Below are 7,481 nucleotides of genomic sequence, written 5' to 3'. Positions count from 1 at the left end.
GACATGCAGTCTAGTCGGTAATGATCCTTCCGCAGGTTCACCTACGGAAACCTTGTTACGACTTTTACTTCCTCTAAATGATCAAGTTTGGTCATCTTTCCGGTAGCATCGGCAACGACAGAGTCAATGCCGCGTACCAGTCCGAAGACCTCACTAAATCATTCAATCGGTAGTAGCGACGGGCGGTGTGTACAAAGGGCAGGGACGTAATCAACGCGAGCTTATGACTCGCGCTTACTGGGAATTCCTCGTTCATGGGGAACAATTGCAAGCCCCAATCCCTAGCACGAAGGAGGTTCAGCGGGTTACCCCGACCTTTCGGCCTAGGAAGACACGCTGATTCCTTCAGTGTAGCGCGCGTGCGGCCCAGAACATCTAAGGGCATCACAGACCTGTTATTGCTCAATCTCGTGCGGCTAGAAGCCGCCTGTCCCTCTAAGAAGAAAAGTAATCGCTGACAGCACGAAGGATGTCACGCGACTAGTTAGCAGGCTAGAGTCTCGTTCGTTATCGGAATTAACCAGACAAATCGCTCCACCAACTAAGAACGGCCATGCACCACCACCCACCGAATCAAGAAAGAGCTATCAATCTGTCAATCCTTCCGGTGTCCGGGCCTGGTGAGGTTTCCCGTGTTGAGTCAAATTAAGCCGCAGGCTCCACTCCTGGTGGTGCCCTTCCGTCAATTCCTTTAAGTTTCAGCTTTGCAACCATACTTCCCCCGGAACCCAAAAGCTTTGGTTTCCCGGAGGCTGCCCGCCGAGTCATCGGAGGAACTGCGGCGGATCGCTGGCTGGCATCGTTTATGGTTAGAACTAGGGCGGTATCTGATCGCCTTCGAACCTCTAACTTTCGTTCTTGATTAATGAAAACATACTTGGCAAATGCTTTCGCTTCTGTTCGTCTTGCGACGATCCAAGAATTTCACCTCTAACGTCGCAATACGAATGCCCCCGCCTGTCCCTATTAATCATTACCTCGGGTTCCGAAAACCAACAAAATAGAACCGAGGTCCTATTCCATTATTCCATGCACACAGTATTCAGGCGGGCTTGCCTGCTTTAAGCACTCTAATTTGTTCAAAGTAAACGTGCCGGCCCACCGAGACACTCAATAAAGAGCACCCTGGTAGGATTTCAACGGGGTCCGCCTCGGGACGCACGAGCACGCACGAGGCGGTCGCACGCCTTCGGCTCGCCCCACCGGCAGGACGTCCCACGATACATGCCAGTTAAACACCGACGGGCGGTGAACCAACAGCGTGGGACACAAATCCAACTACGAGCTTTTTAACCGCAACAACTTTAATATACGCTATTGGAGCTGGAATTACCGCGGCTGCTGGCACCAGACTTGCCCTCCAATAGATACTCGTTAAAGGATTTAAAGTGTACTCATTCCGATTACGGGGCCTCGGATGAGTCCCGTATCGTTATTTTTCGTCACTACCTCCCCGTGCCGGGAGTGGGTAATTTGCGCGCCTGCTGCCTTCCTTGGATGTGGTAGCCGTTTCTCAGGCTCCCTCTCCGGAATCGAACCCTGATTCCCCGTTACCCGTTACAACCATGGTAGGCGCAGAACCTACCATCGACAGTTGATAAGGCAGACATTTGAAAGATGCGTCGCCGGTACGAGGACCGTGCGATCAGCCCAAAGTTATTCAGAGTCACCAAGGCAAACGGACCGGACGAGCCGACCGATTGGTTTTGATCTAATAAAAGCGTCCCTTCCATCTCTGGTCGGGACTCTGTTTGCATGTATTAGCTCTAGAATTACCACAGTTATCCAAGTAACGTGGGTACGATCTAAGGAACCATAACTGATTTAATGAGCCATTCGCGGTTTCACCTTAATGCGGCTTGTACTGAGACATGCATGGCTTAATCTTTGAGACAAGCATATGACTACTGGCAGGATCAACCAGGGAGCTGCGTCAACTAGAGCTGAGCAGCCGGCCGCCCGGGAGTGTGTCCCGGGGGCCCGCGCGAACACGCAAGCGTCCGCTCAATTATTCTGCAAACAGGAGGAGGCTGAGCTCCCCTGCACAACACACCTCGAAACCCTCTCAGGTCCCGGCGGCGCGCAGCGCCGTCCTAAGTACTTGGTCGGGTTCGAGAGAGGCGCAATCGCCCGGAGTTAGGCGAGTAGACGCTTTAGGTGCGACCACCCGTGCTCCCAACTGAGCTTGCCGCTGCCGACAGAGGCCCGGGAGCGTGCTGTCGTGGCATTGCCGGCGGGAGACAACACGCGCCACCTACGGTGACCGGCAGCTCCAACGCCAGCGCCACAGAAGGACAAAAGCCCCACTTGGGTGCCGAAGCGAACTCTCCCAGCACAGCGCACGCGCCAACACGTCCGCACAGCTGCGATACAAACCACCTGCGAGAACCGCTGGGGCGACCGAGCAGCAGACGGCGTCGCGGCGCCGAGCGCCGGGCGGCGGCGCATCCTCAGCGCACACAGTCCTCAATCGGACCAGCACACTGCAGATGGCCACCGCGCTTCGCACCGGGCCCGCGAGGACCTACTTTGGCCGCAAGGCGCCGCGAGCAGGGGGCGCCGGCGCGCAGCTGCGCCGCCTGCCGCGTCCGTCGGCCGGCGCGCCTGCCACTGGCCGCCCCCACCAGCCGGCTGTAGCGCGTGCGCCCACGCACCGCGCTGCCAGCACGCCGGGCGGCCCCCCCTCACCGGCCGGGGACGGTCCCACCCAGCCACCGCCGCGTATCGCCTCACACCCAGATCCCCTTTCGCGTTCGTGGGCATGGTGGGTCCCCTTTCACGTTCGTGGGGCATGGTGGGTATCCCTGAAACAACCGGTTAATAGCTCGACCGATCGTCGCCAACACTGATTCACCTCTAGCGAGAACAACCGCACCACAACGGGTTACCTGTTGTTCATTTGCGTAACGTCACCAGCAAACGTAGACGTCCATCGCCATTTGCAACGAGTATTGCATGCCTGTGTCAGGTGTCACAACACACTACGTCTGCCCACATAGACGCAACAACATGTGCACGCCTCGAGAACACGTGGAAGGTAGCCCCCGTACGTATGCGGTGTCCATTGCGCGAACGACTGTCAGCCGGCCTCTGCAGGATGTCGCAGATGTGGAACGCGGTGCAACATGCTATCACGGTGTGTGAGAAGAGACGACTACGTCCGAATACACGCTCCACTACATCAACAGACTGCTCATGCTGATCGCCATCCAGGGCGTCCGTTCCTCCCACACGTCTGAATGGCGTACCACACTGCAATCCAGCTCTTATAGGGAGACGACACGTAGCTGCGTGCACAATATTTGGACTGTATGGTCTGCCGTTGCTAGGCGCAGTCGTCGTACGGTCACACATGTGCCACGATGTATCATTCAGTACATACGGACCAATGTGCAGTACAGTTTGTGGGTTTTGCGTACATCGGCGGACAGGTGACAGGCCGTACCACAACGTAGGCTGAGTACGTCGGCATGCGAAGGGCATTGAACATGCAAACTTCTCAACGACCAGCTTGCGAAGGCAGGGGGAAGGGGGGGGGGCATGTACGTCCTGCTGCTATCCACATTACAGTGTATAGCAGGAGCATGTGGAAAGTCAGCAACACCTGCAAGGTGTTTAACATGACGCGATACACAGGGGACCGGGCAGTGCGAATAGCGAACTATATTGCGAGGGTTGCGGTTAGGCAACACTACACTAATTTAACGAGTTGCATAACAATTACAGAGCAGGTTCAGCGACAACGTGCGTCAGGTTAAGGCGCAATATAGGTTAGGTTGAGGCACAATATAGGTTAGGTTAAGGCACAACATGGGTTACGTTAAGGCACAAATTGGGTTACGTTAAGGCACAACATGGGTTACGTTAAGGCACAACATGGGTTACGTTAAGGCACAAATTAGGTTACGTTAAGGCACAAATTAGGTTACGTTAAGGCACAAATTAGGTTACGTTAAGGCACAAATTAGGTTACGTTAAGGCACAAATTAGGTTACGTTAAGGCACAAATTAGGTTACGTTAAGGCACAAATTAGGTTACGTTAAGGCACAAATTAGGTTACGTTAAGGCACAAATTAGGTTACGTTAAGGCACAAATTAGGTTACGTTAAGGCACAAATTAGGTTACGTTAAGGCACAAATTAGGTTACGTTAAGGCACAAATTAGGTTACGTTAAGGCACAAATTAGGTTACGTTAAGGCACAAATTAGGTTACGTTAAGGCACAAATTAGGTTACGTTAAGGCACAAATTAGGTTACGTTAAGGCACAAATTAGGTTACGTTAAGGCACAAATTAGGTTACGTTAAGGCACAAATTAGGTTACGTTAAGGCACAAATTAGGTTACGTTAAGGCACAAATTAGGTTACGTTAAGGCACAAATTAGGTTACGTTAAGGCACAAATTAGGTTACGTTAAGGCACAAATTAGGTTACGTTAAGGCACAAATTAGGTTACGTTAAGGTACAATATGGGTTAGGTTAAGGTACAATATGGGTTAGGTTAAGGTACAATATGGGTTAGGTTAAGGTACAATATGGGTTAGGTTAAGGTACAATATGGGTTAGGTTAAGGCACAACGTAGGTTAGGTTAAGGCACAACATAGGTTAGGTTAAGGCACAACATAGGTTAGGTTAAGGCACAACATAGGTTAGGTTAAGGCACAACATAGGTTAGGTTAAGGCACAACATAGGTTAGGTTAAGGCACAACATAGGTTAGGTTAAGGCACAACATAGGTTAGGTTAAGGCACAACATAGGTTAGGTTAAGGCACAACGTAGGTTAGGTTAAGGCACAACGTAGGTTAGGTTAAGGCACAACGTAGGTTAGGTTAAGGCACAACGTAGGTTAGGTTAAGGCACAACGTAGGTTAGGTTAAGGCACAACGTAGGTTAGGTTAAGGCACAACGTAGGTTAGGTTAAGGCACAACGTAGGTTAGGTTAAGGCACAACGTAGGTTAGGTTAAGGCACAACGTAGGTTAGGTTAAGGCACAACGTAGGTTAGGTTAAGGCACAACGTAGGTTAGGTTAAGGCACAACGTAGGTTAGGTTAAGGCACAACGTAGGTTAGGTTAAGGCACAACGTAGGTTAGGTTAAGGCACAACGTAGGTTAGGTTAAGGCACAACGTAGGTTAGGTTAAGGCACAACGTAGGTTAGGTTAAGGCACAACGTAGGTTAGGTTAAGGCACAACGTAGGTTAGGTTAAGGCACAACGTAGGTTAGGTTAAGGCACAACGTAGGTTAGGTTAAGGCACAACGTAGGTTAGGTTAAGGCACAACGTAGGTTAGGTTAAGGCACAACGTAGGTTAGGTTAAGGCACAACGTAGGTTAGGTTAAGGCACAACGTAGGTTAGGTTAAGGCACAACGTAGGTTAGGTTAAGGCACAACGTAGGTTAGGTTAAGGCACAACGTAGGTTAGGTTAAGGCACAACGTAGGTTAGGTTAAGGCACAACGTAGGTTAGGTTAAGGCACAACATAGGTTAGGTTAAGGCACAACATAGGTTAGGTTAAGGCACAACATAGGTTAGGTTAAGGCACAACATAGGTTAGGTTAAGGCACAACATAGGTTAGGTTAAGGCACAACATAGGTTAGGTTAAGGCACAACATAGGTTAGGTTAAGGCACAACATAGGTTAGGTTAAGGCACAACATAGGTTAGGTTAAGGCACAACATAGGTTAGGTTAAGGCACAACGTAGGTTAGGTTAAGGCACAACGTAGGTTAGGTTAAGGCACAACGTAGGTTAGGTTAAGGCACAACGTAGGTTAGGTTAAGGTACAACGTAGGTTAGGTTAAGGTACAACGTAGGTTAGGTTAAGGTACAACGTAGGTTAGGTTAAGGTACAACGTAGGTTAGGTTAAGGTACAACGTAGGTTAGGTTAAGGTACAACGTAGGTTAGGTTAAGGTACAACGTAGGTTAGGTTAAGGTACAACGTAGGTTAGGTTAAGGTACAACGTAGGTTAGGTGAAGGCGCAATGTAGGTTAGGTTAAGGTACGATATACCTTAGGTTAAGGTACAATATCGCTTAGGTTAAGGTACAATATAGCTTAGGTTAAGGTACACGTTGTAGGGAAAGGTGTATTTTGGGGGGGGAGGGGGCGGCAGGTTCGTTGATAGTGATTATCGTAAGTGCATGCCTGCGGGATCATCCGATTTGTCACGTCAGGATGCACTTGTGGCTCATGACAGGCGGCGCTCCGATTCCAAGGTTGTGGCAGATCTGTGTCTTTCATTCCTGCCATTGTTTGTGTACTGTGACAGGAGGCAGTATTGTGATGTTGGGTGCACCCCTGTGTAGGACATGTGTGGGTGTTCGTGGCTTAGCTGAGCAATGGCGGATGTCGGAAGGGTGGGATATTCTGTTTTCTGGGTGGACCTCCCGGTCTGGTTATGATAGTGTGGATTGTGTAATGTGGCGGAGAGGATGCACCGGATGTTCTTCCATGCTGGTGGTTAGATATTGTGTGTGTGCCTGTTAGAGGCAGAGAGTAGTGTGTGATAGTGTCTGGCTGACGTGTGGTTCTCATTGTGTGCAGAGTCTTTCAGCATGTATAGGGACGGTTGTATATATTATCTGTATTCTGATGGCTCTGCATCTATTACTAATCAGTGCCGTGTATACGGTTACTCTGGTTCCAGTCGAAACTGTTCTATCTCTGTACATTAGTGACACTGCGGCTCCACTATGTTGCCGCCCCTGTCGGCCGTTTCCCCCAGTGTGTGGCTAATGATTATCAGCAATCAGTCTATTAGTCAATACCGGTAGTGTGACGACGTGAAATGTCCGGGATGGGGGAAGCTACACGCTTCCCGTGGGTCAGGGCCTAGAAAGACTCTTCCCACGCAGGAGGCTCGGACTGTCATTACTCTTCCGAGAAATATATTTGCCCAGCGTTTTTTGCGACTGCGAGTGCGACGCGTACGAGTACCGACATGGATGGGGCGCTTCCTAGCTGATCGCTCAGCATCGGAGAAATATATTTGCCCAACGTTTTTTGCGACTGCGAGTGCAACGCCCAAGGGTACCGACGTGGATGGGGCGCTTCCTAGCTGATCGCTCGGCATGGGAATCCGTACAGTGAGCAATGCGATCGCGTCTGTAGCTTGTACGTGGTACAGCTCGCAGCTCATGTATAGGGACAGCGGGAATGTCGCATATTGGACATAACTCTTCATGAAACGCAAGTTATAGGTGTGGATTGCACATTACGACTGCGGGAAACTTCCGCCGTTCATCCGCTGGCGTTGCGAGTTTGGCGGTTGGGGTGGGGCACGAGCGGGTGCGGGTGGTGTGATTGCCGGTCCACGACTTCGTGCGGCAGAGGCACTGGCGTTTGGGTGCTGTGGTCGACACAGGCTGCATGCTTTGTGGGTGGCGTCGAAAGATGGGCACTGTGGGCCCATCGATGTCTTAGTCGGCTTGGCGTCCCATAGATGGCGGTATCGTCGTTGCAGGAGCTCATGCTGAG

At 51.0% G+C, this 7,481-nt stretch overlaps 1 non-coding gene across 1 annotated transcript; it reads right to left on the bottom strand.

The window, feature by feature from the left end:
- Positions 1–18: 18 nt before the first annotated feature.
- LOC126443457 (small subunit ribosomal RNA) lies at positions 19–1,927 on the bottom strand. The gene has a single exon (XR_007581930.1). It is a non-coding gene; the product is annotated as a small subunit ribosomal RNA (ribosomal RNA).
- Positions 1,928–7,481: the final 5,554 nt, after the last annotated feature.

Source organism: Schistocerca serialis, unplaced genomic scaffold, assembly GCF_023864345.2.
Source record: "Schistocerca serialis cubense isolate TAMUIC-IGC-003099 unplaced genomic scaffold, iqSchSeri2.2 HiC_scaffold_149, whole genome shotgun sequence".
NCBI lineage: Eukaryota > Metazoa > Arthropoda > Insecta > Orthoptera > Acrididae > Schistocerca > Schistocerca serialis.
This window is presented reverse-complemented; position numbering and strand designations above follow the sequence as displayed.